General features: G+C 55.4%; 3 non-coding genes and 1 pseudogene across 3 annotated transcripts; 2 read left to right on the top strand and 2 right to left on the bottom strand.

Moving 5' to 3' along the window:
* Positions 1-23,552, bottom strand: part of LOC120375436 — a 648,226-nt pseudogene that overhangs the window by 65,164 nt on the left and 559,510 nt on the right.
* Positions 512-593, top strand: TRNAS-UGA. The gene has a single exon. It is a non-coding gene; the product is annotated as a tRNA-Ser (tRNA).
* On the top strand, positions 13,367-13,440 carry TRNAT-UGU. Its single transcript has one exon. It is a non-coding gene; the product is annotated as a tRNA-Thr (tRNA).
* Positions 14,450-14,522, bottom strand: TRNAK-UUU. The gene has a single exon. It is a non-coding gene; the product is annotated as a tRNA-Lys (tRNA).

The raw sequence follows: 23,552 nt of genomic DNA on the forward strand, positions 1-23,552 counted from the left end.
TGTTAGTCTGAAGCTCATCTGAGAGCACTTTATTCAGGTCATTCAATGTGTGAAATTCAAGATCTGATGGTTAGTTTCAAAATCAGGGCTCTTGGGTCCTATTCCCAACTCTGCCACTGGCTGGCTGTGTGACCTAAGACAAGTCAATTCCCTTTCTCAGCCTTAGCTTCTCCCTCTTTCCAGTAGGGATAATAATGATCCGCTCCTACCTACCTCACGGTGAGTGGAGGATGGGGATCCATCGGAGAGTGTCACTAGGAGTATCAGAGGGGTAGCCATGTTAGTCTGGATCTGTAAAAGCAACAAAGAGTCCTGTGGCACCTTATAGACTAACAGACATATTGGAACATGAGCTACTGCACATGGCTAAGCAAAGAGAACAAACCCCAAATCCCCCCTGTGCTTTGAGAGCCAGGTTTGTGGTGGGAATTCTGTAGTTCAGATGATTTCATGCCTGGGCATTGTGATTCTTTACCAGTTTCTCTGGCATTGGGGCAATTTTGTGCTCACAGCTGTGATGGCCGAGTGGTTAAGGGGTTGGGGTTGAAGCCCAATAGGGTTCCCCTGTGCAGGTTCGAATCCTGCTCACAGTGAGGCCTGGGTTTTAGCCAGTCTCTCACTGGGGAACCTCTGTACAACCCCTTGAGACACTCTCAATTCTCTCCCCACCCCCAAGTAAATCCTGTTCTGCTCCTTTCATGGAGATCCCTGGGACACCACCTCACACTATGTCCCTGGTGAGTCAGGCAAACTCTCAGCGCCTGAAGCCTCTGCCACTCACCTGGTGCCCCATAGATCAGCCATAGCCCTGGTTCAGCTCCTCTCTCTAGAGTGTGAAAGGAGCCAAGTCAGCAACTCCATGGGAGCTACGGGGCTGCAGAAACAACAGAGAAAAAATAGGTGCTCAGCGCCCACTGGCAGCCAGTTCCCCCTGCCCCACTACAAGCCTTGCTGACAAGCTCCTCCTCTTCCCCTTCAGCACCTCCCACCTGCCAGTGATCAGCTGTTCAGTGGGGTGCAGGAGGCGCTGGGCAGGGAGGAGGACGAGCAGGGACGGGATGAGGGGGGGGAGGGAGTGGAATGGGGCAGGAAGGTTGTTATATCCTTGGGGGCAGTCGGTTTAGGAAGAAATCACTTGAGGCCTTAGAGCAGACAGCTAACCAAACTACCATTTTATTTATAGATACAGAGCTCACCCAACTGGCCGAAGCCAGCCGGGCTATCCCCTAATAATCTAGCTCAGTTGCCATAGGACCCAAAAACCATGACAACCAAATACACAACAAAGGTGAAGGCCCGGAAGAGATGGGACAGCGGTGGCAGCTTGGGGGAAGGGGGGGAGTGGGTGGTACAGAAAGGGGGATTTGTCCTGGGCCCTGCACCCTCTAGGGCCGGACCTGAAGGAAGCACCGACTATCACAGTGACAATACAACTGACCAGCCTTATGGGGAGGCTGAGGAGATCCGCACTCACCAGGTCTCTTCTCTCCCCCAGGGTGAGCCAGACACTGCTCTCCCCTGGCTCTCACTCTAGCAGCTGGACGCCAAGGAGCCATTTCCCCACAGGAAGTGCATTGAGTGCCCCTGTGGTGCTGGCGCTGCTGCTGCCTGTGGGGCTAGCAGGGGAGCCGATGTCTGCACAGACTCTCAGCTGCCGAGTCAGGTTGCCAAGTGGTTGGGGGCACCAAAAAGCACACTCAGGGAGGTAGTGGAGTGGAGATGAGCGGGGGCAGGAGGATGGGAGGGGTGCAGGGGGGAGGGCTGCCCACAGCAGGTAAGGGGGCCGTGCAGGTGAACCGCCTCCTGTCCCAGCTCACCTCTGCTCCGTCTTCTCCTGAGCACACAGCCCCCGCTCTAATTCTCCTCCCTCCCAGGCTTGCCGCACTAAACAGCTGATTGGCACCGCAAGCCTGGGAGGCGGGAGAAGTGGAGCGGCACCGCGAGCTCAGGGGAGAAGGCAGAGTGGAGGTGAGCTGGGGTGGGAGCTGCTGCAGGGGGCATGGCCCCCGCCCCTGCTCTGCCCCAGCCCCTGCCCCCCTCCACCCCTGCACTCACTGCATGGTAAGTGGAGTGACCCAGCCCCAGCCTGGTCCACTCCCTGGTTCCCAGCCACACTGCCAGCTAGTGCTGTGGGGCGGTTCCCCCCCCCAAGTTTGGGAGCCAGGGGAGCAGAGCAGGCTGGGGCCCCAGGTCTCCGTGGGGGGAAGCAGAGGGGGGCTGGTCCCAGGCCTCCATGGGGGATGGGGGCTGGCTACTTCCTGCAGGAAGTGGAGTGACCCAGCCCCAGCCTGCTCTTCTACCCTTGCTTCCAGGCTTGTGTTGGTGTGGGCTGGATTTGTGCGGGTGTTTGTGTATATTAGCACGTGTGTGTGTGTGTGTGTGTGTGTGTGTGTGTGTGTGTGTGTGTGTGTGTGTGGCTGGATTCATGCATATGTTTGCAATTGTGTGTGTGTGCATGCTCTGCTGCCCTCTGCCAGCGCGACAACTATTTCTCTGTAGGTCACAGCCCCCATACCGTCGACCCCGATGGTGATTTCCCCATCTTACAAGGGCTGGCTGGCCTGACCCTTCTCCCCGCTGCAGAGTGTGGTGAGGGCTGCAGCTCACCCCCAGTGCCAAGATGTGGGGTGCTGGGCTCCAATGCACCTGGAGAGCAGCTCAGGTGAGGAAGGGCAGGGCATGTGGTGTTCGTTGTGCGTTGCCTGGTGCTGGGCCGTTGCAGAATCCCCAGTCACGCCGCACAGCGCACCCCGAGAGGGAGTGCGGGGCCAAGCAGATGATCCAGCACGAGGGGCTCATTCTCATTGGTAGCAGTCCAGTGGCAGTGAGTTCCACAGGCCTTGGCACATGCTGTGTGGGGCAGGAGGTCTTTGTATTTGGAGTAGTGGGAGTGAACTGTGTGCAGTTGTGTCTCTGAGCATGATTGTGAATATTATGGTGTGTGTGGGGGTGTGATTGTGACTGTGGCTGGGGGGGGTGATTGTTTCTTTGGGGGTTAGGCTAGCATGTCCCTCTGAGTGTATTGTGTGTGAGTGTTCCTGGGATTGTGTGAGTCCCTTTGTGTGTGTGTGTGTGTGTGTGTGTGTGTGTGTGTGTGTGTGTGTGTGTGTCAGTCACTTGCTGGGATACAAGGCAGGTGAGGTGCTGTTACTGGACCAGCTTTGGAGCCATACAGGGTCTTCTTCATGCAGGGGAAAGGTGCTCAAAACATCACAGTTCAATAGAAGGTGGAACGCTCTGCTCCGAACACCAGACATTCCCCTACTTCCTGGAACGGGGGGGCCTGTCCCCATTGTCCTGTAAACAGCCCCACCATGTAACCCAGAGGTGGCTCCATCTTAGCACCAAGACACCAATGGTCACTGCTCCAGAGGAGATGGTACATACAGGCCACTGCCCTATGTGACCCCACATGTTACTGCCCCAAGAGGTGAGGTACACACAGGCTACTACTCAAACTGGGCACCTGGGGTCACTGCAGCAATGGTTGGGGGGGATACATGCAGGGCACTGCTGCACATGGCCACCAGGGGGCACTGCTGCAGTGGTGGTGGTGGTGTGGGGGGATGATAAACAGGCCCCTGCCTGAAGTGGCCACTACCACAATGGTGTGGGGAGAGCGGGAGGGAGATACCAATAGGGCACTACCACACCAAGGCACCACAGGAGGTCACTGCTCCCATTAGTAGAGATACACATCGGGTAGTGCCCCAACTGGGGGCCCTACCCAAGAGAGAGAGGGGGCTGGGGAGAGAAGAGGAAATCAAAGGCCACTGCCTCACTTAGCCACCAGGGGTCACTACCTAAATAGGGGAGACAAACACACACAGGGCACTGCTCCACCTGACCAGCAGGGGTCACTGCCCCAATTGGGGGATATACAGAGGGTATTGCCCCACGGAGATTCCAGGGATCAGTGCCTGCCATATCTGGCACAGGGGTAGAGGGGATAGGGTGACCAGATGTCCCGATTTTATAGGGACAGCCCAATATTCGGGTTTTTTTCTTATGTAGGTGCCTATTACCCTCCACCCCATCCCGATTCTTCACACTTTCTATCTGGTCACCCGGGGGGAGAGGGAGGCGGCTACACACAGGGCACTGCCCTACTTGGCCACCAGTGCACATCCCTAGTGGGGGAGTGACACACACCAGGAGCAGGGATCACTGCCACAAAGGGGTTGGAAGACACCCAGGGCACTGCCTGACACGGCCACCCAGGCGCCCTGCCACCTTGGGGGAGGTGAAGAACACACCTCAGGCACTGACTCCTCTGGCTACCAGTGGTCACTGGCCCAATGCAGGGGTTGGGGGAGTAAATACACACAGGGGACTGCCCCACCTGGGCAACACGAGTCACCGAGATGAGAGTGGATACGCAGAGGGCACTGCCCCAATGGCTGATATACATACAGGGCCCTGCCTCACCTGCCCACCAGCGCTCACAGGCGCAATGGCAGTGGTGGGGTCACATAGGCAACTGCCCTCAGTGGCCACCAGGGGGCGCTGCAGCAATACTAGGGGGGATACATGCCAGGCATTGCTGCCCCTCGCCACCAGGAGTCACTGCTCCTACAAGAAGGCACCTACAGGACACTCCCGTGCCTGGCCAGCAGGGGTCCCTATCACTGGGGAGGGGCTATGGGGAAGCAGAGAAAGAGCAACTAACTGCAGTGGGGAAAATTGTCATCTACCGGGGAGAAAGAATGGACTCTGCTAGGACATCGCACCAACTCCAGCCAGGCTGGATACCAGCAATTCGGGGCTGGAGCAGCTCCAGCTAGAGGCTGGGCGGAGGCAGGTGACCTTGGTCTCTGTGCTGAGCAGGCTGCTTTGGCAGCGAGGAGGGACAGGGAACCCCCCGGCCAGGGTCTGGCTGCCCAAGGAGGGGGAGATCTGTGGCAGTTTTGGAGTAGCTGGTTCAGCAGCCGTGAGCCGCACGCTTGTCCCTGCCTGAGCTCTCCAGGAGCACATAACACACAGGTGTGCACTGCATGTAGGCACCAGTGTAACGACAGGGCCAGACTCTGCTGAGTGCTGCCTGTGAGAGACAGGGGCAGAGTCAGACGGGCAGATGGGGGCAGGAGATGACAGGGCCAGCGGCCATGAGCTGAACCCATCACAAGTCCAGCCTGTGATGTCACCATCCGTCCCTGCAGCTCTCCATCTGTCCCGCTGTCCGTCCAACCCTCAACCTCCCATCCGTCCCCCATGTATGCCACACACACCCCTTCACCCATCTGCCTCACACACTCATCTATTTTCTCATGCATCCTGCTGTCCCTCTGATTGGCCCTGCAGTGCCCAGCACAAGGAGGCATAGTGGACCCTGAGCGAGGCTTTTGGGTGATGCAGTAATGGAGTTAGCAGGTGATAAGGCAGCAAAGAATCCTGAGGCACCTTATAGACTAACAGATGTTTTGCAGCATGAGCTTTCGTGGGTGAATACCCACTTCTTCGGATGCAAGCAGTGGAAATTTCCAGGGGCAGGTGTGTATATATAAGCAAGCAAGAAGCAAGCTAGAGATAACGAGGTTAGATCAATCAGGGAGGATGGGGCCCTGTTCCAGCAGCTGAGGTGTGAAAACCAAGGGAGGAGAAACTGGTTCTGTAATTGGCATCCTCCCTGATTGATCTAACCTCGTTATCTCTAGCTTGCTTCTTGCTTGCTTATATATACACACCTGCCCCTGGAAATTTCCACTGCTTGCATCCGAAGAAGTGGGTATTCACCCACGAAAGCTCATGCTGCAAAACATCTGTTAGTCTATAAGGTGCCACAGGATTCTTTGCTGCTTCTACAGAACCAGACTAACACGGCTACCCCTCTGATACTTGACACAGGTGATAAGGGAAGTTCTGGGCATCTCTAATCGCAGCCCCTCTTCTCCTGTGCCCAAAGCCATGACCGCGAGCCCACCCCTCTCAGTCTCAGGCCCCACAGCCCCAAAGACATGACTGGCCACTCATGCTGTGACCCAGTTACAGCAATGAGGTCTCCCTGAAGATAGGGGGTGGGAGGAGCAACCCCCTTATCCTGGCAGGCAGGACACATCCTTCCCAGTATGGCAGAGACCCTGCCCGTGGGCAGATGGACCCAGCTGAGCCCATAGGAGACTGGGGGAGGGGGAGCAGAGAAAGAGGATGCAGGCAACTGAACATGACAGATGTCCATGAAAGGAGAGAGAGAGTTTGAGTGTGAGTTGGCCAACACAGAGAGAGAAACCTCGGAGGAAGAAAGAAACTCAGAACAGGGAGTCACCCTCATGGATCCAACTTTCTGCTAGGGAGCACACACCACTCCTGGCCAGAGAGATGATCAGCCCTTGCAAATGGCAACATCATCTCCCTTGAAGCCACAGCTAGTCTGGAAACCCACACCCAGGTAACAGGAAGTCCCTGCCTGGAGCCAGGGGGGCTGTGACCAGAGCCCTCCCCAAACCAGACACTTCTCTCACCGACAGAGACAGCTACTCTCATCCCAGCTGGGCAGGTCTTGCCTGGCATCAACAGGATTCACCCTGTCACTGCTCTCGCTCACTTTCCATCTCACCTCGGGGCTGGACTCCGTCCCCGCGACTTCTTTTCCCTTGGTATGAAACACAACACAAGAGGAAAAGAAAAAGCAATGGTGGCGAGGCTCCTCTTCTCGCTACTCCCGCACCCCAGGGCTCCGGCTTCAACCCTCCTCCCATTCTGCCATCACAGCTACAATTAGAAATCTGAGCCCTGGGCTCACACCTTGTTGTCTCCCCAATCCTTGGCGCTGTCCAGCATGTCTCCCTCCACAGAAGTCACCTGGTCTCATCTTAGACTCCATCTTCATATTGCTCTTCTCCTTCCCAGAGCTCCTGCTCTGCTCCTCAGACCTGTCTGTGCTCAGCTCTGCAGGCAGAGGGGAAGGGGCATGATGGGAACACACACGCCCCATTCCAGACACCACGCAGCATCCACAGGGCTACCAAAGCACGTCACCTTCTGCCAAAACCATCCCCCACCCCGAGGGAGCAAAAAGCCTTGCTGAGCACAGCACACACAAGACAGAAAAAGATTAACACCCACACCCAGCCCAGCCAGAGTGGGAGCTTCCCCACCTTCCTGGCCACAGGCCAATGGGGCTCATGGATGGAGGAGTTTGGGGGGCTGTGGGGGCCCCTGAAGAACTAGCTCAGCGTGTGAATGAGTGACTGGGATGTATGTGGGGGCCGGACTGTGGGTTGGGGTGCCCAGGAGGACCCAAGGGAAGGGACTAGGGGGATTAGGGATAGAGGAGGGTGGGGTTACCAAGGTGCATTGTGGGAATGTGGGATTTAGAGAGCCCAGAGTGGATGGGTGGGGCGGTTGGAGGACCCCACAGTGGCTGAAAAGGGGAACTCGGCAGGTTGGGGGGTAGCAGAGATTGGAGATGAGGAACCTCACACCCTGGGATGGACTGGGGATGGGAAAGTGGGGCCCAGCAATGGAGAAATGGGCTGGAATCAATTAGGGGCAGGGCACTGAGGGGGAGGAGGGGCAGGAGGAAGGGGGATGGGGCACTGAGGACAGGGGAGGAGGAGGAAAAGGTCATCCGGGTGGGGCGAGAGGAGGAGGTCGGTGTCGGGGCACTGAGGATGGGGAGAGGAGGAGGAGGAGGAGGGCGGTGAAGGGAAAGGCCAGGCAGAGTGTACAGGGTGGGGAGGGGACGCTGGGGATCCCCACAGATGGGGTGGGGCTGGCGAGAGGGTCACAACAGAAGGGGAGACACGGGGGCAGGTTGGGGGCTTGAAGGGGCTGTCGGGGCCCTACAGAGGGGAGGAGGGGAGGAGTGCTGAGGATGGGGATGGGGAGGAGGAGGAAGGGGGCGGGGTGCTGAGGATGGGGAGGAGAAGGAGGGTGCTGGGGGGGAGGGGAGGGGAGGGTGCTGAGGACAGGGAGGGGGAGGATGTCGGGGTGGGGCGGGAGGAGGAGGTCGGGCGCTGAGGACAGGGAGGAGGAGGTCGGGGTGGGGCGAGAGGAGGAGGGGGTCGGGCGCTGAGGATGGGGAGGAGGGCGGGGGCGAAGGGAAAGGCCGGGCAGAGCAGACAGGGTGGGGAGGGGACGCCGGGGCGGGGCTGGCGGGAGGGTCACAGCGGGGGAGACACTGCGGGGCAGGTTGGGGTTGAAGGCCCCACGGCCCCAGGCTGCCGCCAGGGGCTGCTCCCAGGCAGCTCAGCCCCGCTGCTGCCCCCAGGCCCAGCTGGGGTGAAGCCCTTTCACTCCGCGCTGCCTCTGCCCTGCGCCCTCCCGCCCGGATCCCAAACGGGATTCGAATCCCAACGCCGCAGCGCGCCGGGGGAACCGGGCCTCCCCACGCGCCGAGTCTCTGCCCCGCGCTCTCTCCGCCATGCTGAGACGAGCCAGGAACTACAACTCCCAGCCTGCCCCGGGGCGCCTCCGTCCTCTCCAGCCCAGGTGAGGGCGGGTCCCTGGGTCAACCTGACACCTCCCCCCAACGCAACTCCTCATCCCCGCCCCGCCCCAGGGAGCCCCGGCCCCGCCCCGGTGCAGGGTGGGCCGCGGCCCCGCGCAGGAACGTGCTGCGCCGCTTCGCCCCTTGCACCCCCCCCCGGCACACTGCGGCTGGTCGGGGCGGAGGCGCGGGGCGGGTCCGTGCGGGGGCGGGTCCGGGTCTGGCTCTGTCCGGGGCTGGATCCCGTGTCCGCCCAGCGGGATGTTCCCGCGCCCCTTGTAACCCCTCCCGGCTGGGTGTGAGCGGTCCGGTGGGTCCGCCGGCCCAGGCACCGCCGCGTGTCACCCCGACTCCCGCTGCCCCGGCCCCGCGCCTCCCGGGTGAGCCCGGCTCTAAACACCTGTAAACACCCGCTGCAGGGACAGCGTCACCCCCACCCTGAATGAGTCCTGCTCCTTCCCCGAGTCCCCCCGCCCAGTCACTGCTCACCCCCGTGTGGGGGCACCAGCACTGTGCCGGGTCGTGATGGGACATTGTCCAAGCTGGCCCAGGAGAGACGTGTGTGTCCCTGCTGCCCCTGCTGGCGGGCTGCGCCCGGCTGTGTGTGTGTGTGTGTGTGTGCGCGCGTGCGCTGGACTAACCAGTAGGAAATGGCTTTGCAGGACTTTGTATCCTGCAGCAAGTGACACTGACACACACACACACACACAGACTCACGAAGGGACTCACACAATCCCAAGAACACACACACAACACACCCAGAGGGACATGCTAGCCCAACCCCCAAAGAGAGAAACAATCACACCCCCAGCCACACTCACAATCACCCCCCACACACCATAATATTCACAATCGTGCTCAGAGACACAACTGCACACAGTTCACTCCCACTGCTCCAAATACAAGGACCTCCTGCCCCACACAGCATGTGCCAAGGCCTGTGGAACTCACTGCCACTGGACAGCTACCAATGAGAATGATCCCCTCGTGCTGGATCGTCTGCTTGGCCCCCTCTCGGGTGCGCTGTGCATCGTGGGTGGGGATTAGTGCAATGGCCTCGCACCAGGCAACGCAGAACAGACACCACACGCCCTGCCCTGCCTCACCTGAGCTGCTCTCCAGGTGCATTGAAGCCCAGTGCCCTGCACCTTGGCACTCCTGCCCCACAGGGGGTGAGCTGCAGCCCCACCACACTCTGCAGAGGGGAGACAGGTCAGGCCAGCCAGCCCTTGTAACATGGGGAAATCACCATCAGGGTCGACGGTATGGGGGCTGTGACATATGGAGAAATGGTTGTCACGCCGGCAGAAGGCAGCAGAGCATGCACACACACACAATTGCAAACATACATGAACACATGCATGAATCCAGCCACACACACACAAACACCCGCACAAATCCAGCCAACACCAACACAAGCCTGGGAGCCAGGGGAGCAGAGCAGGCTGGGGCTGGGTCACTCCACTTCCCCCAGGAAGTAGCCGGCCCCCCATGTCCCACGACGGCCTGGGGCCAGCCCCCTTCTGCTTCTCCCCATGGAGGCCTGGGGCCCCAGCCTGCTCTGCTCCCCTGGCTCCCAAGCTTGGGGGAGGGGGAACCGCCCCACAGCACTCGCCGGCGGCGTGGCTGGGAGCCAGGGGAGTGGACCAGGCTGGGGCTGGGTCACTCCACGTACCATGCAGTGAGTGCAGGGGCGGGGGCCATGGGGAAGAGCCGGGCAGCCCCCCCTGCAGCAGCTCCCCTCCCCAGCTCACCTCCGCTCCACCTTCTCCCCTGAGCTCGCTGGCGCCGCTCCACTTCTCCCGCCTCCCAGGCTTGCGGTGCCAATCAGCTGTTTAGTGCCGCAAGCCTGGGAGGGGAGGAGAATCAGAGCAGGGGCGGCGTGCTCAGGGGAGAAGATGGAGCAGAGGTGAGCTGGGACAGGGAGCGGTTCACCTGCACACACACCCCCACCCCCGTTACTTGCTGTGGGCAGCCCTCCCCCCGCACCTCCCAGCCCCCTGCCCCAGCTCACCTCCACTCCCGCCCCTGAGTGTGCTTTTGGTGCCCCAACCACTTGGCACCCTGGGCGGCCGACTAGTTTGCCTAGTGGTTGCACCGGCCCTGGCCACTGCCTGTCAGCAGTTTTCCTCCTCCCCCTCAGTGAGACTAAATCTCCGCATCTAGACAGCCGGCCTGTCCGCTGCACCCCAATCCCCCATGCCTGAGCCTCCCTGCCAAAGCCCTGCACCTGGCTCCAGAGAATTAAGTCTCACATCTCACTGGGAACTCGACTTCTTGTGCCCAGAGAGTCTCGGCCCCCCTCAGTAGCTGACCTGAGAAACACAGTGTCTGCAAAAGCAGCAGAGTCGTGTGGCAACTCACAGACTAACAGACGTATTGGAGCATGAGCTTTCGTGGGTGAATCCCCATTTCGTCGGATGCGTCAGTGTCGGCCTTTTCCAAAGAAGTGCCTGGAGGGCCCTTTTTCTATGTGACCACGTGGCCTAATGGATAAGGTGTCTGACTTCGGATCAGGAGATTGAGGGTGTGAGTCCCTTTGTGGTTGTGCTTGTGCAGTTTTACCTTTGGGCTGAACGTCCTGCTCCCTTCAGGGCTGGAACCTCTTCTTGGCTGCTCAGGCCAATGCTCTGGCTTCAGCTAGAGCCCCAGGAAGGAGTTGGGGGGTGGGCGTCACAAAGGCTGGGGCATGAGCCCCAGGTGCTTCCAGTCTCGCCTTTGCCCTTCCTGACTTGCCAAAGAAACTGGGTGGCTGCCCGGGCTAGTGTGTGGAGCAGTTTCCCTCTTCCAAGTGTGCGCCTGTCCCTGTGCTTGAGGGGGTTGCTACATAGCACCTTGGGAGCCTGGGTGTTTCTCTGCTTCTCGCCAGCTGGGGAAAAGCCTCTTGGGGTAAAATCTCCTGCCCCACTGCCAAAGTCAGCACCTTGAGTGGGAATGGTAAGAGGCCCCACCAGGGGGGCTGGCCCTGCTTTCCTCCCATCTTCTGATGTTGGCCACAGAGCATCAGCAGCTGCCCCGCATGCTTCAGTGGGGGTTCGTCATGGCAGGGAGCAGCCTGGCTGGGTGTTTTTGTGCCTGTCTGAAGGCCGCACATAGGCATGGTCCTGCCCTCCTCTGGCCCTGACCTCAGTTGTTCTGTGGCTTTTAAGCCTTCCCTTGGAGCCGTCAGCACCAGCCACCTCTGCTCTAGGTGCCCAGAGGAGGAGAGGTGCTGGGCTCTTTGACGAAGTGGGGGAGTTTCTTGGGGTTTTCTGTGTTTTCCAGTGGGTTGCATGCACAGGGAGCGGGACTCAGTGTCCCCGGGTGTTACTGGTTTAACGAGGGGAGGGGAGAGGGAGTTTGTTGTTACAGAGGATCGGAGAGGGACTTGGGACCCCGGCTGATGGCCTGGAGGATGGAGACCCCAGCGACTGGTGACCCGGAGACCCAGCTCAGGAGTCACAGCCAGTTCTGGCCAGTGAGAGGACAATGGGCTGCGGGGAGAGGACCCCGTGACCAACCTGTTCCAGCCAGAGGAGGGCAGAGAGGGGAGGAGGCCCAGGCAACCCGGGTTACCTGGAGAAAAGACAATGGTCAGAGGCGGGGCCTGGGGCCGGGATATCGGAGGCCCAGCTGGGAGCAGGGGGCTCGGGGCTGGCGAGGAAGCAGGCAGAGCCCCCCTGGCTGCAGGGGACTGGGATGTGCTGGGCTGAGGAGGCCAGGCCTGAGGCCCTGAGAGTTTCCTGTGCTGTGTTCAACTATCAATAAACCCTCCTGTTTTACACTGGCTGAGAGTCACTCGGTCTAGAGAACAGGGGCATCAACCCCTTCGGGGGTTAGGAGGCCCAGGGGGTCCAGAGCGCGTGGACTCCCTGAGGGGGCCCACGGCGAGAGACAGACGTGCTAAGGCTCAGAGAGGTGCGGCTCCAGGAGGTGGAGGGGCCTGACCCCGAGCGAGAGTGGACCCCCGCCAAGGGCTGTCGCACTGAAAGGGGCACCCCCCACAGACCGCACAGGGCCAAGAGTGGGCAGGATCTGAGAGTCCGTGACAGGCAGTGACATCACAAAGGCCTTTTGCAGGACCTCAGACTATTGGTCAAAGGTGGTGGGGAGGTGGTGACCTCACAGAGAGATGCTGACATCAGCCAGGCAGGACAGGGGTGAGGGGCCAGGGAAACCTCAGAGACCCCTGTGGCTTTGCTTCAGCAAGTCTCCTTCTCCAGGTCTCTCTTTGAGGACTGAGAGAGTATTCGGGTTCAGGTACGTGAGCGCCAGGAGGAGCCTCTTTTGAGTTTTCTCCTTCCCTTTTAGTGATTTTACTAGAAAACAGCCATCCCTGTTTAGAAGGTAAGAGCCTCCTCTAGGGAAGGGGTGTCCTGGGGGAGTCACAGTTCGGATGCCGGTGCCCCCCATGTAAGGAAGTTCCCACCACCCTGCTCTGTGTTCGCAGGGCGGGAGAGAGCAGCATCCACGGCAGTGATTTGCTCCTGGCTGCTGGAGCAGAGCAGCAGGCTCAGCTGTCAGAACTTCCCAGAGCGATGAAAGGAGGGCCCATGGCTCTGTAGCAGGAATGCAGGGCAGGCGAGTTCACGGCGGGCATTGTGGGATACTGGCAGAGGCCAGTTATGGTGATATAATGAACAGCAGCGTCTACACTGACACTCTGTCACTTTAAGTTTGCTGCAAAAGCTCATCGAAGTGGTTTTATTTGGTCACCAAAACAGGGCAGTTTTGTCACCAGATGTGGCATTGCAGTGCCAACCGAGGGAGCATAGTGTGTTTTTCACACACCTGAGCAATATAATTCTGCTGAAATAACTTTGTAGTGCAGACCTGGCCAAAGATTCACTCACACACACAGCTTGCAAGAAAAACCTCACCTGCTGCTCTGCTTTGTGGGGCCCAGGTGGGGATGCAGGGAGTCAGGTGTGAGCAGACACTTTACTTTAGCCACAGGCAGGCACCATGGTTTAGCTGGTTAAAGTACCTGTTTTGTAAACAGGAGATGCTGGGTTCAACTCCCAGTGGTGCCTTGTTGAGATGCTTTAGAGCACCTGGTATTGGCTACTGTCAGAAGATAAAATACAGAGCTAGATGGACCTTTGGTCTAGCCCAGTGTGGTTTTTCTTATGGTTTAAATTACACTCACTGGCACTGATGATAGAGTTACTGAAAGTTTGGGAGTTAAGAGCTGATAGGTCAGTGGTCCAAGCCCCACACGGATGGCCCCCTCCTTCTGGGACAGGGATGGGTCTGAGCTCTTGCACCAAATGCTCATTGTGGCTGCCAGAATCTGTGGGCAGCTCATTTAGTTTGCACCTAGGGTTGAGTCCTTGATTCACATATCAAGGATAACAACCCTTTGTTTCTCCTGCCCCAATAACAAGGAGACTGGGAATCCAACACCAGCCACAAGTGATCATTTCGGCAAGCAACCCAAGCTATTTCCAACATACTGTGAAATCCACATGCAGACTCATACACGAAACCTTGCAAGAAAATCTTCCTGAGGGGGTCTGAAGCACCTGCTGCTGGAGGGAAGGAGGAGCCATGGGTTGGGATTGAGGAGCAGCTTGAGGAGGAGGGGCCTGTGGGTTGGTTCTGAGGGCACTGGGAATAGGAGGGGGCTGTGGGTTGGGACAGAGGAGAAGGGTGAAGAGGAGCAGGCTCCGGTTGGGAGTGAGGAGCAGTGAGCATAGGAGGGACTGAGGGTTGGGACTGAGGGGCACTGGGAAAAGAGGGGACATGGGTTTGGGCTGAAGAGCATCTTCATTTGGGGATCCAGCAGGACAGGGGAAGGCAGCGGGTGATTCTAATTCCTTAGGGATATTCTGTGTGTTTGTCTGTAGGGAAGGAACATGCTCTATGCCCAGAGGCCTTTATTCCTCCAGGCTGCAAGGACAGAGGGGATGTCAAGGAGTTGTTCCTTCAATCCCCCCCACACAAAGGCCCTTCTTAGGAAAGGAAAATCCTGAAGAGAAAGAGTAACACCAAAGAAGACTCCAGAAAGTCAGATTTTTACAATCATAGTGAGAAGTTTATCACCTGACCAGGGACTTGAACCCTGGACCCTCAGATTAAAAGTCTGATGCTCTGCCAACTGAGCTAGCCAGGCTCACACAGGAAAAGTGCAAGTTGGTGCAGAGGTGAAGCTAGTCAAGAAAAAGCAAGCAGGAAACAATTGGGGAAACCTGCTGCTCTCTCTCTCTTCCCAGCCCTGGCCTGGCTGGGTATTAGTGCTGGTTAAAAAGACGGGAAAATATCGGCATCTATCAGCCTTTCATAGCTGTACAAGACTCAGGCACAATACAGAGGTGCCCATCTGCAAGTGCCGAATGGTTGGATTGGCTAATGCAACCTGTAGATGTCCAGGGCACACTGGGATATCGAGCCAAGTGTCCATCACCATCATCATTTCGAAGGGATAATGATAATGATGGGAAGGTTCACAACTGACTCAGCAGTTACATACAAAGGTGCAAGTTTGGCAGTTACATTGGGAAATTCTGGCTCCTTCTCAGGCTCAGGTTGGCCACCCGGTCTAGATGTAGAAGTTACAACATTTAAACTTGAAAGAGGGGCCAATTTCCCCATCATTTCACACCTTTACATCCAAACACGATGACTTTCTGAATGAACCCTCCTCGTTCAGCCAGAATATCTTGGGGTGGTTGTAGGAATCACTGGATAAAATTATCTGGACGCTGTTCTGAATCAGGTCAGAGCAGAGGTACCTAGTGATCTAGTCTGGCTGTAAAATCTATATATCAACACCAAATATGGTGTGAAATTAATCCTCAGAAACGGCTGTTCCCACCCAGACCCCAGCAAGGGGCTCTCCAGGGAAGGGGGCTGTTGAGGAAGGAAAGAAGAAAGATGTCCTTCTCTCCCTGGAGGAACTGGGCTCTGCGCTTTGGACAGAAAGGAGGGGAAGCAAATGGTCACACGATGGCAGCAGAACCTAAGAAATGAAACACAACAGGCTTCTGAACAGTGAACGAACCTGACTCCTGTATCATGAAAAGCCAAAAAGCCGTTTCTTTCCATGAACGGGAGAAAAGAGTTCCAATCATTCCTGCCTGTTTACTTTTGAATTATTTTACATTATAAAGAAAATTGTAACAAAATTAGTCTGAACTTGAGCTGCCTGTTATTAAAAGCTGGTTCCCCAATTCAGTTCCAACTGCCCTGCTAGAAACACCCCCAGGTCCCTGCTCACCCCAGGAATAGGAAAATGAGAAACCCCCACTGGGCACTGCCCTTGGCTCCAGGCTGCTGTCCCGGGGTGCGGGTGGGGACTGATTGTTTGCTGCTGAGGAGGGAGCCAGTAGAGGCCTCTGGTGCTCTGCTCCTAGCATCTGCCCGGCCCAGGCTGTCCTCTGCCTCAGCTGCTGCTCCCGGCCTGCTCTAGAGTCAAACACGCGGGGCCACCAGGGGAACAGAGGCTGGGACAGGGCAGCAGCCTGGGCTGGGCTGGGAAGATGCTGGGAGTTCTCGTTCCCTGAGAACTGGCCCGGCTCCCTTCTCAACAGCAAACAAATCAATTCCATGTCCCCTCCCCAGAAAAACCAGCCTGGAGCCAAGGGCAGCAGGGGACGATTCCCTCCAGTTCCCACCAAGGCAGGAGAGAATCCAGGGTGTTTCTAGCAGAGCTTATGGAACTGACGTGGGGAAACCAGCCTTTAACAACAGGCAGTTCCAGTTGAAGCTCAGTGTTTTTAACAATTTTTACAACATTAAATAACCCTTCAATCGTAGTGTCACCATCCATAACATTGCTTCAGCCTTACAGGTTCCCAAGTGCAAAACTAAACATCTTTTCAAACACAAGGGAGTGGAGCTCAGTCAGTGTTCAGAGTCATCCCCCATAGAAGAACCATGTTGTGGTACATACTGGCCCCATCATGTGGCCATGGCCTTTCCCTCCTCTCTGTCAAAAGTTTTAGTATTTTGCACAGAAACTTTCTTCCCTCAGGAGACACCTGGTACCAGGGCTGCCAGCCACACAAACACCTTTAAGAGGAGGCGTAACCTGTCAAAAAATGATCTCCCTCCTTCAGTTCAGTGACACCTTGAAATGTTACTTGTCCCAGCAGAGCTGGAGGATTGAAAGCAGATACATCAAACCCCTGTGTAGCCTGCAGGAATGAACATAAACACTCCCTGGTATCTGAAGAGATATTTAGTTTTACCCTTGGTAAACTACAAGACTAAAGGGAAAGGCAGTGGTGCCAAATATATAGAGTGAAACACGAAACAATTGTCATAGTTATGCCCATAGTGACTGCAAAATCTTTCTATATACTTATTATTTATTTTCTCTGGTGTCTATACATTGACTAGACCTTGACCAAGAAATTTGGCTCTTGATAAAATAATCAACTACCCCTGGTTAATGCAATGGACTAGAAATTGACTGGGGTCTCTCCACGCAGGTTCAAATCCTGCCAGCTAGAGATGCATTAGTATATTGTCATTACTGTTGTCTTAGCGCCTGAGCATCCACAGAGCCAAATCTGGTCTTGCTCTGAGGCTGTCTACACTTAAAATGCTGCTATAGCACTGTGGAGAAGACCATTGCTACAGTGAGGGGAGGGTTTTCCATCCCTGTAATAGCTACATTCACAGAACAATCTTTCCTTTCATTTAGCACTATCTAACCATGGCTTAGGTCAGCTTAATTATACTGGTTCTGGGTTTTCACACCCTGAAAGACATACTTGTTAGAGGGTTTATTCCATCACGCTCCCATTCCCTGGTCCTTCTCGCATGACCAGAGAGCAGCAATGCACAAAGCACAAAGGTGCAAACAATTCAATGTTTATTGGGGAAAACTTCCAGCAAGCAATTATTCCAATTTCCTTCCTCAGTGTCCCCCTTCCCAGCTCTGACACCACAGAGCCTTGCCTGTGTCCCTGTTCCCATTCCCTGTTCCTATTCCCCTTAGCAAAACATAATTCCCCATCCCTCCCCTCCCCTCCTTACTTCCTGATTGACTGCAGACTATATAGTAAAACTGGAGTTCTGCTTAGCTATACCCTAACCAATCATTTTACTGAAATGTAACTAACCAATCCTAACATAGTGTAACATGATTATCTAACCAATTATAGCCCACCACCTTAATTGGTTTACACTCAACAAATTAATTATACAGCAGACAGAAAGAATCACAGCACCAGACAGAGATTATACAGACAAGCAATAGGAAAGTGGGGACTACAGTGATAGAACAACACAGAAATGAGGATTTCACACCCCAGCTATTGATCAGTGAGTTGTTCCCAGACAGGATGCTATCATGGTAGAGGTTGTGGGCGCTGGTTGCTTAACTGTCTGGCCCCCAGGCAGGATTTTGAGGTTCACCATTACTGTCTCAGAATGCCAGCACCCATCTTTTGTTCACTTAAAATGCGAGCAGGGAGATTACAACACCACAGAACTCATGGAGCTCCAGGAAACATGTAACTTTAGGTCCGGGTGAGTGTGTCTAAAATTCAGCTGTGCTGTAGAAGGTCTCTAGGAGTTGAAAGAGATGTGCCGTCTCGACCTCCCTAAAGAGTTCATCAACTATTAATGAAAACTAGGGTTGATAAGTCATGTTTTTTGTAGCAGGAGGATGGTGGACTGGTCTAAAGTGCCAGTTTTAAGACTCTTTTTTCCCTATCTCTTGGATGTTCTGGTCTCTGAATAGAGATGTGGTTTCAAATCCCACTCCTGACATGACTATTTAATTCTATCTTTAGAAAATGGCCTCACTTCAATCTCCTGTGCAACAATAGAACCCCATTTGCTTAGCTTTTCTATTCCAGTAGTTGTGAGAGAAGCTCCAAACCAGAGGGAAACAGGGCTTGTTCTCTCAACCCATCAATTTTTGTCTTCCTTCATTCCAAGCCATTTTCTCAGAAACATCCGTATTTCCCACACTATTTTGTTTAATGTTCTTTGCTTTTATGAAACTTTAGGGTCATCATTTAATTGCCACACAACTGTACTTATGAAGTGAAGTGATATTTTTTGGATATTCTTGCAGAGAGTTTTGCTTTCTGACCTGGAATTGAACAGGGGCTGCCCGAGGGGGACAATGCTGCTCCCTTTTCTTGGCTCATCCAAAAAACATAAGTTCTTGGTGCCCTTTGTTTCCCTGTTCTTCAAAGGCAAATCAACTGGTGTAGCAGCTACTGAGAAAGCCTTAGAAAAGGGCCCCAAAATTGACAGCAGCTGGTTTCTGTAGTGTAGTGGTTATCACATTTGCCTAACTTGCAAAAGATCCCTGGTTTAAAACCAGGCAGAAACGTTGATACTTTCCTTCCTTTGGTCTTTTATCTCTCCAGGTCCTTTCTTAACTACATCCATAGCTTCTATGCTTTCTTCCTCATTTTTTTCCTTTCATGGAGCTTTAAATTGAAAAGGAGAGGGTTAGCCGGCATTTTGAGGGAAGGAACAGACCATCATTTGGGAGACTGCCAGCTCCATAACAAATCTGAGCGTAGAAGAATCCCAACCCATTGTCCTGCATATTTAGCTCCCAGCCAGCAGTTTTTCCCTTGCCTTTTTTTTTTTTGAGCTAACCTTGAGTCCAGGGCACCCACTCTCTCTGCCCCACACATCAAATCTGGCCCTGCTGCAAAGTGACCCCTAAGAACCAGCAACCTGCACGAGAGCATGACTGGGGGGAAAAGGTTTCCCATGAATCTTATAAGCCACTGGATGCGTTGGAAAGAGGCAGGCTCTGAGCATAACAGTCAGCAAAGAAGGCCTGTTTGGGGATGTGGCTCAGTGGTACAGTGCCTGCTTCGCATGTATAAGGCCCTGGGTTCACTCCCCACGTTTGCCTTTCACCCCTGTTGCTTTGCTCAGGCCCAGCTGGCATGTGGCCCAGTCAGTCTCCCTGCACAAGTTACAGTCCTGAGCAGTGAGGGCAAAGTGCCAATTGCATGGAAGCTCCTAAAGCACCATGGTGAGGCTAAGATTCCCATCCACTGAGCTGCTTGAGGAGGGACTGGAGAGAAGGGTCCCATCAGCACAGAGGGAGGGACAAGGACATGGAGGGGCAGTCAGTGCTGAGAGAGGTCAGTGATTTATACAAGACACGGGACACTGGTTCTGGAGGACAGGAGGTGAGGGCAGCTTGTTTACAATGATGCTGAATAGAAAAAAAGGCTGGAGTCAACGAAACATGAGAGATAGAAGGAGAAGGGCAGCTCCACAGAGGGCCCTGGTGCTCATACACCCCAGTTCACAAGTACACAACATAAGAATGGCCACACTGGGTCAGATCAACAGTCCATCTAGCCTAGTATCCTGTCTTCTTACAGTGGCCGATCCTAGGTGCCCCAGGGTTCCACAGGTTGACTGTGTGTTATGTGAAGAAATATTTCCTTTTGTTTGGTTTAAACCTGCTGCCTCTTCATTTCATTTGGTGACCCCTAGTTCTCGTGTCTAGAGGAGTAAATAACACTTCCTTGTTTATTTTCTCCAACCCAGTCATTGCTTTATAGACCTCTACCATCTCTTTTCCAAGCTGAAAAGTCTCAGTCTTATTAATCACTCGTCATATGAAAGCTGCTCCAGACCCCTAATCATTTTTGTTGCCCTTTTCTGAACCTTTTCCAATTACAATATGTCTTTTATCGGGGGGGTGACCACATCTGCACGCAGTGTTCAAGATGTGGGTGTGCCATGGATTCCTGTAGAGGCGCCCTGGCTTGTCCTAGCTAGAGACTAGACAAACAGGGACCCAGCCCCTACAGTGATCCCATGGACAAGAACCTGGTTGGGAGTGGGGTGAAGGTTTCCTCTGGACAAAGGGGAGCTGAAATCCTCAGGGTCCTGGAACTTAAGCAATGAAAGCTTCAAACCCTTCATAGCCATGCGTTGAGGTGCATCAGCAGAAGGTTGGGCTGGAGCAGGGTCGGCAACCGATGGCACGCGAGCCAACTTTTAATGGCACGCTGGGGCCTGCCGGGACTCCAGTGTGACATTAAAAATCCTGCCAGCACAGCAACTTGCTGGCCCCTCCCCCACCTTCCCCTGGAGGCCTGCCGCCGCGCGTGCAGCGCTCTGGGGGCCGGGCCCGCACTCCCGCGGGCAGCGTTTGGCTCTGCGGGAGTGAAAGACGCTCCCGCTCATCCAGCGCCCTGCCGCCTTGCGCACAGCACTTTGAGGGTGTGGCTGTGCACGGCAGCCGGGCTCCGAATGAGCGGAAGCCTCATGGTAAGGGGTCCGGGGCTGGGGAGGGTTGGGGTAAGCGGGGGGCAATCAGGGGACAGGAAGCAGGGTGGGTTGGATGGGGGGTGGGATCCTGGGGGGGTGGTTGGGGTGGGGGTCTCTGGAGGGGGCAGTCAGGGACCGGGGGTGGATGGGGCATGGGAGTCCCGGGTCTGTTAGGGGTGGGGGTGGATAGGAGACAGGGCAGTCAGGAACAGGGAGCAAGGAGGGTCCTGGGGGCACAGTTAGGGTGGGAGGGTCTCTGGGGGGGTCAGGGAACAAGGAGCTGAGGGGGTTGGATGAGTCGGGAGTTCTGGGGGGGCTGTCAGGAGGTAGGGGCGTGGAGAGCGGTTGTGGCAGGCAGAGAGCTGGGGGGTGTATGAGTCCAGAGTTCTGGGGGTCCTGTCAGGGGGCGGGGAGCGGTTAGATAGGCATGGGAGTCCGGGAGGTTCTGTCTGGGTGCGGGGGTGTGGATAAGGGTTGGGGCAGTCAGGGGCCGGGTAGGGGGTAGGGTCCTAGGGGGGCAGTCAGGGGACACGGGGCAGGGAGGCTTAGATAGGGAGTGGGGTCCCAGAAGGGGGTAGTCGGGACAAGGAGCGGGGGGGAAGGGAGTTCGGGGGGGGCCGTCACCCAGCCCTCTGCCTGGAGCCCTGACCCCCCCCAGCCCCCCCCAGGCCCCTGGCCTGAGCCCTGTACCACCCACCCTCTGTTGACTCCTTCACCCCTCCACCCCCACATGACTCCAGCCCTGACTCTGGCACCCCCACACATCCCCAGCCCCCCTCCTCTGATACCTGCACCCCCTCACATGCCCCCAGCCCTGACTCTGGCATCCCCCCATCCCCAGCCTCCCCACATCCCATGCACCCCGCACATCCCCACCCCCACCCTGAGCACCAAACGGGAGCTCCTGCACCCCTCCGCACACATTCCCACCTGCACCCCTCACACCAAATGGGAGCTCCCCAGGTCCGTGCCCCCACAGCCAAACCTCCTGCCCCAACCCGGAGCCCCCTCCCTCATTCTAGCCCCTGGCCAGACCCTTCATCCCCAGCCCTGTGTTCGGTCCACTCCCACCCTCAGCTCAGTGCAGAGAGAGGAAGAGAATGGGCCAGAACCAGGGAGAAGGTAGGTACCCACTGTACGTGGGCAGGGCCGGGACCCCAGACCGGCAGCGGGCTGAGTGGGTCTGGCAGCCAGGATCCCGGCTGGCAGGAGCCGGCGGATGGAACCCTGAGCTGCAGTGGGCTGAGGGTCCCGGCTGCGGGCCCGGCACAGCCCGCGGCCGGTCTGGGGTCCTGGCTGCAGGCCCCACTCAGCCCACTGCCAGCCTAGGTGAACAGAACCCCAGACCAGCAGCAGGCTGAGCGGGCCAGCGGTGTAAGATCAACATTTAATTTTAAATGAAGCTTCTTAAACATTTTGAAAACCTTGTTTATTTTACAATACACTAATTTAGTTATATAATATATAGACTTGTAGAGAGAGACCTTCTAAAAAACATTAAAATGTATTACCGGCACCCGAAACCTTAAATTAGAGTGAATAAATGAAGACTTGGCACACCACTTCTGAAACGTTGCCAACCCCTGGGCTGGAGGAACCTGGAGAGTACATTTCTAATCTACATTTCTATTTGTTTGGTTTTTGTAGGTTAAATTAATGCAGGCTCTGGTCCACTCTCTCCCAAGGGTGTAATGTTGCTGTGCACAATGAGAAATCTTGGGAAAGATTGAAATGAAATGGAAGCAGCATATGGTGGCAGAACCTAAGGAATTAAAAGCCCATTGATTCTTATGTGTGTGCACTGCCTCTGAACCAGAAGTGTAATTTTTCTCGCTTTGTGGCTGCAGACAGTAAAATATTTAAATATCCATCAGGGATGGTCTAGACAGTATTTGGTCCTGCCATGAGGGCAGGGGACTGGACTCGATGACCTCTCGAGGTCCCTTCCTGTCCTAGAGTCTATGAATCTATGAAACTCTGGCTTTTCCTGAATGCTGTAGACTGTGAGTTCCTGGGAAAGGGCAGGGGGAGAGGGAGCAAAAGGAGAAAGGCAGAGACACTGGAGAAGAATAATGGGGGGAGAAGAAAGAGACAGAGAACACAGAGAGACAATCAATGATTGAAGATGTCCCAACTCCATCTTGCTCCTCACAGGTGTTCAGAAAGCTGGGTAGTTGTAGGTTTCAAATATCAAGAGGCTCTCCACATACCTGATCTCTCTCCCCCGGCTCCCATTTTAGCATTAACTTTTATTTTGAAATGTTTGGCTTACCCCTGATCTTCTCTTTCCCTAACTGTATTGCAAGTTGGGTGGGTTTTTTGTTGTTTTTTTGCTTCCCTTTTGTTCATATCAATATAATTGTAACAGCAAAGGAAGCTGTAGGAGCAAAAACTGACTCAAAACTTTATTTCCCCATCATGCAGGAACAGGGTACAAACATCGCACACAGCTGGAATCATCACATGGAAGCCAGGGGATGGGAGATGCAGGTTTCCAAGTGTTCTGTCTTCTCAGATGACACATTCCAGCCCCTTGTAGTCCTCCCTCCTGTGACACCTGCTGGGCTTTGACACATTTATTGTCTCATTCTATGGATAATGTGATTGTAACACAACGTGACTGAAATTAAACCACTTCCAGACAAGGAACCAACAAAAGAGAAAAGCCATTATTGCATTGGCTGGGAATTGAAGCCAGGTCAACTGTTTGGAAGGCAGCTATGCTCACCACTATACCACCAACACAGCTGGCAGGAGCAGCTTTCCTGCAGGCTATGTGTGCTGGCAAAGGGGGTTACACGTGACCATGGAGCTAGTAAGCAGGGTGGATGGGCTGGAAGCCGCCTGACAGCTGGGAGCAGAGTTAGGGGGCAAAGGTGAAAACAGATCTCATTGGGAGCTGGCCCCACACCCAACCTGCCCCTAGGAG

The sequence above is a fragment of the Mauremys reevesii genome, linkage group 12, assembly GCF_016161935.1.
Source record: "Mauremys reevesii isolate NIE-2019 linkage group 12, ASM1616193v1, whole genome shotgun sequence".
In the NCBI taxonomy this organism is placed as follows: domain Eukaryota; kingdom Metazoa; phylum Chordata; order Testudines; family Geoemydidae; genus Mauremys; species Mauremys reevesii.